Here is a 12,118-nt window from a genome sequence, read left to right as displayed (position 1 = left end):
CTAAACGATCCTCAAACCACCATTAACACTAATAATTACCTGCATTATAATTGGTATTCCATCTTAAACAGCAAGTAACAATAATAAGGGTAAAATTATATTCTCTCCACAATAAACTTCTTTCATTTCAAAGAGCATCCTACGTAAATAAGGTTACGACATCATAGGACTCGGGGAAGTTATCAAAAATATTTATGGTAGACGTAGATGATATTTCTAAATTTGACGCAACAATTTCCGATGTAATTTCCGTGTTTTCACCTTCCAAATGTTTTGATGAGGTTAACAATTGACATGCCTTTGCACGTTTGTGACGGCTTTCACCGGTTTTGAGGATATGCTTTCAGCGTCTTTGCAAGTTTATATTAGAAAATAACCTTTGGCTCCAAAACGGCCCTTACCCAGCCTCATCTTTTCTCATGCTTTCCCTTTATATTGCAGTTGCAAGATGCAAATGTATTTGGTAGAAACGGAAGATCTAACCCTGTAACTGATTATGTATCTGTCGCACATGAACGGTCTGAGTCCCAAATGCAGTTAGCTTGAACCGAGTGAGACAAATATCGACACTAGAAGCACTGGACACTCAACAGTACTCTCAGAAGAAACGTGAAGAAAACGATCCTAGGGCTTCTATTCTGTACGCTAAATTGCTAGTTGTTTGTGATACAAGTAGTCCCAAACACTACACAAGCATTTCCTCGTATGAGCCACGCGGGCTCAGCGTTTCACGTTTCATCAACATTTTGTACCATTAGGTTTTTTTATCTGGTGGATATTTTAGGACGTCCACAATACATTATCATCATCTCCCCAAAACAACATGGTGTCCGATGTAATTCCCTACTTTGTATTCAACAGTTCGTATATTTTCCCGTGTAAAGGTGAAGACGTGAATCGCCTTTGGTCTGATGGGTACCACTGGCAAGCAATGTTCACCTTTTCGAATATCCTTTGCAATCAGTAATTAATGGTGATAATGAATGTTTGTTGTATGATACAGTTCAGTGATTTGGGATTTGGATTGTCACATTACATTTTCCATTCCTGTGTCGAAAGAGCCCTGCAAATTGATGTATGAAAGTTTGCCATGGTATAAACGCATTGAATTTGACAAAGATTGAAGGACTGTTGATGGAACAAGTTCAATGTCATTCAGAAATAAAATAATTAACTAAGGTACTTTATTACCTAGCAAATGTACTATCTATGTATATTCTATTTCAATGTCAAGTGTTCTCGTCACGATATGGCTGAAATATTGCCGATGTGACTTTAAATAATAACTCACTCACTCACCCTAGCAAATATCTTCAAGGATTATTAACCTTTACCTACCTCTTGAAAATGTCGGGAGGCAATAACCAAGTATCCAATCTGTTTACCGCAGATGCAGTGTCAACGTTTACTCAGTTAACAATCAATCGAAGCAAAGTCTTCCCCTGTGAAGGTCAGAGAAAACGCATTTCTTGTCAGTCTCCCTACAGATGCAGTGCTTTCAGGTCTGTAGAGATTTCCGTTCATGTTTTCGAACATAGTACTCCTACAAGTATACATGTTTCAGCCAAAAACGTCTTTATTGTAACTGACGGAATGGTACCGTGAGTACCATTAGCAATGACTGAATTTAAGGATTAATAACAAACTCCTTTTCTCAATAGATCAGATCTATACTTGATGTAGGTATAAAAATGATTCAAGTGACTAGGTAAAATGACGTACAGAAGAACGTACACACATATGATACATGCCACAAAAATAAAGTGATTAATTAGTGATTTAAGAATGAATTCCACACTAAGAAACATCACAGGTATCCGCGTCGGGGACGAGCAAGGTCTGTCAACCTTGAACATTTTATCTAAAGTTCTTGTGTATTGTTTCATCTGACCACACTCCTAAGTAACCAGTGTTGATGGATGATTTTCTCGTCGGAGGCGGGGCAAATCAGGGGGAGGTAAATCTTCATGGATTCCATTCCCAGATCATCCCGAATGTGCATTTTAGCACCATTCTTGTGCTCGTGGGTATCACCAAGGTTGCACACATCTAAGAACTGGGAACTCCACCTAATTCTCTTCAGGTGTTCCCACTTTAAGCTTATCCCCGTTCAAAGCAGCGTTAAACCAAGTCTGCTCAAAGTCTAGATGCAAAATTGGCTCTAGTAAGACGTCGGCACCGACTTCAGTATTAAAACACAGGTCCCAAAACAGAAACATGTGGTCGGAGTTGCCACTTGGGCTCAATTTCTCTGATGTCAAAAACTAGTTGTAAATGTTGTAAGTTCTACCATTACACTGTGGACTAAATTGTATTAACAGTAGGCTATCGCGGTTTCTATTTTGTATTTTGTACAACCATTCATTTTATAGTCCGGTTTAATATCCACCATCTACATGTTGATTTTTCCTTCGACAACATGTTTCAGGTAAGAAGTGAGAAATGGGATCAGAGGGTTAGGCTCGTCATGTCATCATATTCAAATTCTACTACCTACAGACCCTCTTCATACAGATCGAATATTGTTGAACGCAGTGGTAAACAACAACACCACAAAGTTGAATGATCACTTTGGTTCCTGTGAAGATCCAACATAATTTTCTCAACTCTATTTTTTCCATAACCAAAGAGCACTACAAACTACAACCACAGACAAATCATAGCATTCAAGCATCCTAAACCCAATTTCATTTTACCAGAGGGGAAGATTTATGTTCCAATTTCATATAATTCAGAAAGGAAAATAACTCAGCGAGTTATTAATTTAGCTGGAAAATATCATTCAGAGTGACCAATCTTTACCTACCTCTTGAAAACGTCTTGAGGCAATAACCAAACCAAATTATTTTCCGCAAATTTAGTGTCAATGTTTACTCAATAAAACATCACTGCAAGGAAAGTGGCTGCGCCAGTAAAGGTCAGGGAGAAAAACACTCACACTTCTCTCCTTGTCGGGTCCCTGGTATGGTGACCTACCTTCGGTGGCTGGCGATCTATAGCCCGTTTGTATGCTGTAATGTCCTACATAGTCTCTGATTTTAAGTTACATGCTAGTTTTAAATCTCCTACTGTGATATACTAGCTGTTTTACTGTCCTTTGGTGACGGATTTTTATAAAATAAAATTCTAAAGCATTAACTGTTCTAGTCACGAAATGGCTGAAATATTGCCAAAGTGACTTTAAATTTTAACTCACTCACTCACTCCCTTGACGGACTCCCTTGAGCTGTAAGTGTTGTTATGTCTTCTGAAGAGCAATTGTTCGCAAGTGTCAAATGTAATGTATTTATGTTTAAAGCAAAGATTCGTTTCAAAACGTTTATATTTCACAGAATGTTATCCAGAGTAACATTTGTAAAGTTGTAATCACAAACACCATTTGACCAGGAAACATACCAGAGCAAACAGCTGTCAAAGATTTTCTGCTTTCCTGCCACTCACCAAAACGTCTTGCAACAATTACTTTAGGATATTTGTAACCTTGAAGCCAATATTTATCGAATAAAAAGGAATATCTGTCCTCAGAACCGATACATAAAGTAAAGGTCACAATCCTCTTCCCAAAGAGCTGCGGTCGTGTTTTGATTCTCTTAAATCCCATGCATAAACAGATGCAAGCCTGTACTACAGGACCAAATCCAGAACATCAGAGGTATTCTCGATGTGGCACTGTGTTCCATCGTCTCACGTGAGACTCATGCAACGTTTAAGAACATTCTGTATAAAGAAATGTCCCCTGAAACTCTTAAACATGATTCAACATTGCGTTGAGGAAGCCAACCTTTGAAGTGAAGAAAGTTGATAGATTCCCTGATCAGGTTTTTTAACACAGCCGACACGAACAGAGTTTAACTGCCCCAAGTCACAACATCACCATAAAACTTCGAGCACACATCGGGACAAACACATGTCAGTGGATTGTGCCTCTACTAGGACAGCCGCTGATTACAAGTACTAATGCCCTGCCAGACGTCCATGTTGTTGCTTGCGCAACATCTGTCACGATGTCCATCACTTCTCGTTAACCTTCTATTCAGAAATGGTTCAGGTCGTGGAGATCTGTGCCTGTCAGTGCAATGTGAGGAATGAAGGGCAGGCACACTGCTTCCGTAAGGTCAACCATTTGTCTGAGCATTGAACAAATAGAACCATCTTTAGAAACACACATAAAAGGACTGTTGGATCATAAAGTATAGTAATCAGTATATGACGAGAACCAAAGTTCTGTTGTCACTGACGTGGACTGGTAAAGAGTCTGTTTACGGCCACCATAATTAGTGACACGATAATGGCAATGAAAGTGGAACATGGCGTAATGATTGTTCTCTAAATCCATAAAGATACTGGAAACTGGAAACATTAAGTAATGAATTACAACTAGAGCAATTTGCATTATAACGTCTTTTCAGCATTAGCAATATTAAACTCAGCATTATTGTTTCCTGTTACTGAACCCGTGGACTTCAGTCCACCAGCAGACATCGACAACAACAAGAATATTCTTTTCTAGCCACATATAGAAACTGTGCATTGTCAAAATATTATCCCAGTTGATAAGTACGATAACAATGTTAAAGGTACATATAAACTTTAATGGAGGGATCATGAGACCATAACAAGTCGAGAGTATTTCAATTGAAAAGTCAATCACAATGACTTCACGAGTCCACAAGCGGGACAGGGGTCAAACGACCATGTCACAAGCTCAATAACGGTACCACCATCGGCATTGAGAACAGCAGTGCATCGTCGACGCATAGAGCCTATTAAACGTGCAAGGAAGGCTTGTCAAGGCTTCTCTCAAGTTCTGTTGCAACGTCAAGGATGTTATTTGGCGGATGAGGAAGATCCATCTCGTCCCAAACATGATCTATCGGGGAGAGATCCGGTGAATTTGCAGCCCAAGGCAGTAAGTCAACGTTGTAGCAACCCTTGCAGTTTGAGGGTGGACATTGTCCTGTTGGAATGTTAACCCAGGGCCATGACGTTGCAGAAAAGGAATTGCCACAGGTCGAAGAATCTGATCCCTGTAGCCCACACTAGTTAAGTTGCCATGAACAATCACCAAAGGTGTCCTTTGGTGTGCTGTTATTTCACCCCAAATCATCACGGAACCACCACCAAAACGATTCCTCTCCAAGACACAGGCTTGTGCATAACGTTCTCCCACGCGTCTAAAGGCACGTTGACGTCCATCACTGTGGGAAATGTTAAACTTGGACTCATCTGTAAAAACAACATTTCTCCACCAAAACAAGGGTTTACGGACATGATTTCGGCACCACATTCGGCGAGCTTGTCGATGACCTTGTGTCAGGATAGGCCGTATGGCGGGACGTCATGGTCTGATCCCGTGATGACGTAAACGTTGTTGAACTGTGTTGGGGTGGATACGGCGAAGTCCTGGGATGGTTCGAGCAGTCATCACTGCAGTCTGAAACCTGTGGCGAAGATGAGTCACCCTTATCCATCTGTCCTGTCTTGGCGTTGTTACAAGTGGACGTCCAGAACGTGGCCGATCGATGACGTCATGTGTGACGATCGATGTGTTCTGGTAGCGTCTCACCAGAGCAGAAATGGTGTTCCGGTGGCAGTGGAAATGTGCAGCCAATTGTCGTTGAGACATTCCCCCACGGACCATCCCAATGGCCTCATGACGTTGTGCAGACGTGAGCCTTGGCATGCTATGCGTTTCAATAGCCGTTTAATTTTTTGAACGACCGCAAGGGCAGGGGTTGAGCTTCCAAAGTGACAGTATTGTGTGGCATTCATTTTCTCTGTTTCTCTTTCCCTTAATGCACGTGCAACAACGTATTGCACGTCTCAAGGACGAACCCACTGACGTCACGGAACGTGGCACGTGCCTGCATGTTGGATACATGTCACTAATCTCTGAGTTTAAATCCTTATGTGTCTACACAGGTTTGATCAATTTAGATTAAAATTTTTTGTATGCACAGTTTCTTTATGTGCCTAGTATATATCGACGAACCCTATTTTCATGTCACCTCACTCACTTTCAGATGGGTTGGGTATTAGGACTACGTGAAAAGAAACATACAACCACCACTTTGATAACTGTATCTACACTGTTACTAGAAAGCATGTACCCATTTCATTTATTGAAGCACCGAATGGAATCAGACGGATGATTATGCCCTGCCCCACCATATTCAACGATGATAAATGTCAATCTTGAAAACGCATAACTTAAAAGCTTCATAGTTTATGCATTGAAAGTATCGTTACTGAGTTACTAATCGCCATGTACACCCCAGCCATCGTGATGGACTTCTAAGACGTCTTGGGCAAAATGCTTGATCTTTCAGTACTCTTTCGATTCCTTTTTGGTGCCCAGCTTAGTTACCTGCATCACTTTATGACAGTAAGCGGACATAAAACTGGCATTCTGTGAGAAGCGCCATCACGATGCTCACTCAATAAAGAATTACAAGTGTGCTCCGTCCTTAATACCTTTCCTGTGAAGTCAATGTGCCACCGGTGGGGAAGGATACAACCACATTTTCCCCAAAACCTGGTATCATCATTATTTGATAGTGATTCATGAATGCATGACAAAAAGAATCGTACAATTGAATCTGCTCTTAGTAGAGAGTTCTTATTATTGTAGAGACGATTGTTGCAGCTTCTATATAAAGTAAATTAAAAGCACGTGTTAATAAGTAAAATGTTACTCTGTGTTCAGTTAAGGTCACGCGGGTGAGACGTTGTCTAAAACAATGACAAAGGCCCGTCTTCTAGTCCACCTGCCCATACGGTAGTGGCCATAAAGAAATGATAGTGGTACCACCGAGTGTGGTTTTAATGTTGAATCTGGATATCGTGCATTTAACCATGCATATCTCTAGGTATCTGTGCCATTGTACTGACGATTTCACGGTAATTCCTGACCATCGTCGGAAGGTACAAACATTTGTAAATGTTTATCTTTCACAATGACAGAAAGGTTAGTTTAATCTGGGACCACTTTAACAATAAAGATGATATGTTGTGAAGTGACTCGAGCAACTGATGTCATTTCTTAACGTGCGGTTAAGAAGGGTAGGTAATATTTTCTTCAAACATCACGTGGTCCACATCATACGTATTGTTACGTTGTCACGTGCTGTTACCGACATATTGATGTGTTTTGCTTCTATAATTATACTGGTTGCGATGTTGCCTGGATAATACTAAGATTTCTTCTTCTTCCATGGTGGCGTTGGGGTAACCCAGTGGAGGAAACTTTGGATCGTTACGTCGAAGACCTGGGTTCGATTCTTTACATGGGTCAGCCTACTTCTTTTGTCCCCATTGTGATTTTGCTGAAATATTGATAAAAGCTTACTCTTGCTGAGGCGTTAGAAAAAGTCAATCCCAAAAAATGTTGAAGCCTATTGAAGTACATTATGCTTTCAAACTAATATCGTATTCTTCATGTACACGTGAAAATATTACTTAATAATTTCTTATTCCGGAATTCCATCAGGAACTGTAGTGATCGAATAAACCTACATTTATGAGATGCTAAGCATCTATATTCTCACATTAAAGAAAGAACCGATCCATCAAAGTGGATACAGTTCAAAGATCATATCTTTCATAACATTATGAACTATTGTGATCTAAAAGGTTAGCCATGTCGATATGTCAGTTATGTTAGACTAATCATGTTTGCTTTCTTGTTAATTTGACGAGCAGTTTGTGATGTTGATACTGCTCTTGTGTGCACCTGATCTGCTTTGTCAGTCAGGAAAACATCTCGCTGAAACACATATCAACATTGAAAAAACTGTCATTGATCACGGATGAAAGGCATGTGCTTCCAATGTCCCTTGTAAGCTCAGTGAAAAACGTTGCATTATATTACAGTATTTAGACATTACAAGCATATAACGGTTGATCACATGATCAACAGAATACTGCCAGACAGCCATGTTTTACTTAGTGTATAAACACAGAAAGTATAACGTGTATATTTATTGATTTGGTACAACAGAAGAAAATGGCTCAAAATCTTGAAGATGTTCGAGAGTTATGTCGTCAACGTCTTGGAGCACAGAACATGCAGTCTTATTATCTTGTTTAGAATCAGAAGCTACGAAGCCCCAGGACATATCATTGTTGTAACTTGAGGCACATAACAGAAGACGTATATTCTTGACTTATCGATTCGTGTAGTTTGAATGATGTGTCATCGCGCCCCGACGTTGTTAAACGATCCTCACACCGTCATTAACACTAATAATGACCTGCATTGTGATTGGTAACCGTAATAAGTCTAAAATTATATTCACTCCACAATACGCTTCTTATATTTCAAAGAGCATCACAAGTAAATAAGGTTACAACATTCAAGGTCTCAGGGAAGTTATCAAAAACATTTATGGTAGACGAAGCGGATATTTCTAAATTTGACGCAACAGTGTCCGATGAAATTTCCGGGAGTTTTACCTTGCAAAATGTTTGATCAGGTTAACAATTGATATGCCTATGCATGTTTTTGACGGGTTCCAACGTCAAAGCAGGATATGTTTTCAGCTGAGATATATCCTGTAACTGGTTATACATCTGTCGTGCGTGAAAGGTGGACGTCACAGTGCAGTTAGCTTGAACCGAGTGAGACAAATATTGACCTCACCGGAAGCACTGGAAACTCAACAGTACTCTCAGAAGAAACTTGCAGAACACGATCCAAGTGCTTCAATTCTCTCCGCAGAATTGGTAGTTGTTTGAATACATGTAGTCCCAACACTACACAAGAATTTCCCCCGGCAGCGCCACAGGCGCTCAACATTATCACGTTTCATCAACATGTTATACTTTTGGGTTTAACACGTCACAATTTAATTCTGGACTCACAAAAGTCCAGAAACTCTCCGCACTGTAGACACCTTCTGACAAGGAATCCGACAAAATTAAACATGCAGTTGTTATGAATATATGCTAAGGATGAAAAAAATATGGAAAAACATGCATTTTTGCCAAAATGGTTTTCGCCCGTGGGCGAAGCTTTTAATAGCATTCTAAATTAGTTGAATTAAGTCAAAATGAGTTGAATTTTGTGTCATGATACTTATAAACATACACTCATTCATTTACAACCTCCAAAACATGAATTCTGAGCGAAACTAAACGTTCTCGCCCATTGTCCACTGTTCGCCCATTGGCCAGCCCATGGGCGAGCGAGTTTAAATTTAAAGTTTAAGAAAAAAAACACCTTCATTTTTTCATCCTTAACATATATTCATTACAACTACATGTTTAATTTGGTCAAATCCCTTGTCAGAAAGTGTCCACAGTGCGGAGAGTTTCTTGACATTTGTGAGTCCAGAATTAAATTGTGACGTGTTGTTTTGTTCTTTGGTGGAAAGTTTTAATTCGTCCACAATGCATTATCATCATTTCACCAACACAACATGATGTCCGATGTAATTCCTTACTTTGTATTGTACATGTGGTATATTTACCTGTGTAAAGGTGAAGACGTGAATCGCCTTTGTGCTGATGGGTACCACTGGCAGACTATGTTCACCTTTTCATGAAAATCCTTTGCCATCAGTAATTAATGGTGATGATCCATGTTTGTAGTATGATACAGTTCAGTGATTTTGGATTTGAATTGTCACATCTCATTATCCATTCCTGTGATGAAAGAACCGTGCAAATGGATGTATGAAACTTTGCCATGGTATAAACGCATTGGATTTGACAAAGATTGAAGGGCTGTTTATGGAACAATTTCAATGTCATTGAGAAAGAAAATAATTAACTGAGGTACTTTATTACCTAGCAAATATCATCAAGGCTTACTAACCTTTACCTACCTCTTGAAAATGTCTGGAGGCAATAACCAAGCCAATTTGTTTACCGCAGATTCAGTGTCAACGATTACCCAATTAACAATCAATCGAAGCAAAGACTTCCCTGTGAAGGTGAGGGCGAAAGCAGTCATGTCAGTCTCCCAACAGATGCAGTGCTTTCAGGTCTGCAGAGATTTCCTTTCATGTTTTCAAACATAATTATCTTACATTTATGCATGTTTCAGCCGAGATGTATGTGCTGTATTTGACAAAATGGTACCGTGCGAGCCATTGACAACAACTGAATCTAGGAATGAATATCTTGCGTTGCTGGAAGGCCAAACTTTCTCTTTGTGTCAATAGTTAGTGTGACACACTTCTTGTGTGATCAGATTTATGCTTGATGTAGGTATAAAAGTGATTCAAGTGACTTGGTAAAATGACGCACAGAAGAAAGTAAACTCGCAAAAGGTGTCAAACATATGATGCAACGAATGCAAAAATAAAGGTAGCTTAAACCAATGAAGACATACATAAACGATTCAAGCATAAATTGCAGACTAAGTGACATCACAGGTATCCACGTCGAGGATGAGCAAGGTTGGTCTACCTTGGATATTTTTGTAGCATTATCAGGTAACTAGCCAATGACAAGCTAGTTTATTAAGACACTTAGTCTGACGCTTTTTATTCAGCTGTATTTCATTTCCTTTGAAGTCAAATATATCACATTTTCGTGATGTATCATAAGAATCTTGTCAAACTTTAATTGAGCACGTGACCCCAGATGTGTTGATGACACGCAAACATACCCTTGTGCATATGATAGATCAAATTATTGAAATGAGCTTTACGGAACGTTATGCAAGCACTTTGTCCAACAAATGTCCATCAAATAGCGTGTTTTGCTTTCAGCGTTGACATAGTCAAAATAATATCAACCGTCATCGACTGACCGGCCTGCACAGGCACGGTGACCACTGCTTACATTTACGATGTCCATTTCACCTCTTTGTCAGTCAACGTATGGACATGTTAGTCTAATCATGGTACTTGTCATGGTCATCTCCGCTGATTAATCTGTAGGGAGATGGCCACTGACCGCCAGAGGTAAACTGCTCACAGTGTGCAATTCAATTTCTCAAGTACCTCTGTCACATGAAACTCAATTCGTGGTAACCAAGCAACCCCTCTCACAACATGTTTCGGATCATAGCCTGTCTGAGCTGTGTATGTATAGTGTTACTGAATATGCTCATTGACGGCAGTGATAACTCCACTGGCCATTCAGCCATTTGTTTTTGGCGGTCGTTTTTTATGACATGACAGCGAGTGAGAGAGAAAAGAGAACGGTTTTCTAAACTGTAATAGCGTTAAAGTACAGTGACCTTGACCTTAACTGACAACATGTGATTCGGTCAGGCATATACGATGTCAGAGATATGCATATCAATACCCAAAATATGATCACGGTTAATTTGTGATGAAACGGTTTTGATTGTGTCAAATTCTTATGCCTATTTCAACTGACTGATCGAATTCTTTGGGTAACGGTGACGTATTACAACGTATGACGTAGTGTTGATCGTTGCTTGTACAGTCTGAATGGATTTTTGATGTACAGACTGTCGGGAAGAGTTGGTATCACTAACCGATGGTGATACAGCTGATGGTATTGTTGAAATCGTTGAAAAATGATGAAATATATCATTATGAATGACAAATGTGTGGCATGAATTGTGGTTGTTAAATACAAATAAGACCTTGCAAGGTGTACATGTTATTTTATAGGTTAAATATGTATTCAGTTCTTTTATTACAGAAGTGTAGGCCATCGGCCCATAACTACATAGGTTACATTTACATGGCAAAACATGGTGTGTACAGTATAAATTGATAATTTTTAACATCTTAGATACATTGCATGATAGATAAAGCTCGCTAAGTTATTTACAAGTTTACAATCTGATGATGACATGAGGCTTTACTTGGATTGATACAATAGGTTTTAGGTAAATGGTTCAAGCGGAGCTGTTGGAATTTGGAACACACGAGGAGAAGATGGTATTTATCCGCAATATAGGTTAAATAGAGTCACATTTGTTTTAGTATAATTCTATCCATTATATTCTTCGCATTTATTTTCCAAATCATCATTTATTCTCCCATGGGCGGGAGGTAAATCTCATGGGTTCGAATCTCAGATAATCCCCAATATGTATGTCAGCCCCATTCCTGTGCTCGCTGGTATCTCCGAGTTGGTAAACGCCTGAGAACTGAGAACTCCACCTAATTCTCTTCGGGGTTTCCCGCTT

The sequence above is a fragment of the Haliotis rubra genome, unplaced genomic scaffold (genome assembly GCF_003918875.1).
Source record: "Haliotis rubra isolate DU_JTF1 unplaced genomic scaffold, ASM391887v1 Scf155, whole genome shotgun sequence".
NCBI classification, from domain to species: Eukaryota; Metazoa; Mollusca; class Gastropoda; order Lepetellida; family Haliotidae; genus Haliotis; species Haliotis rubra.
The sequence above is the reverse complement of the archived record's forward strand: the minus strand, read 5'-3'. Positions refer to the sequence as shown.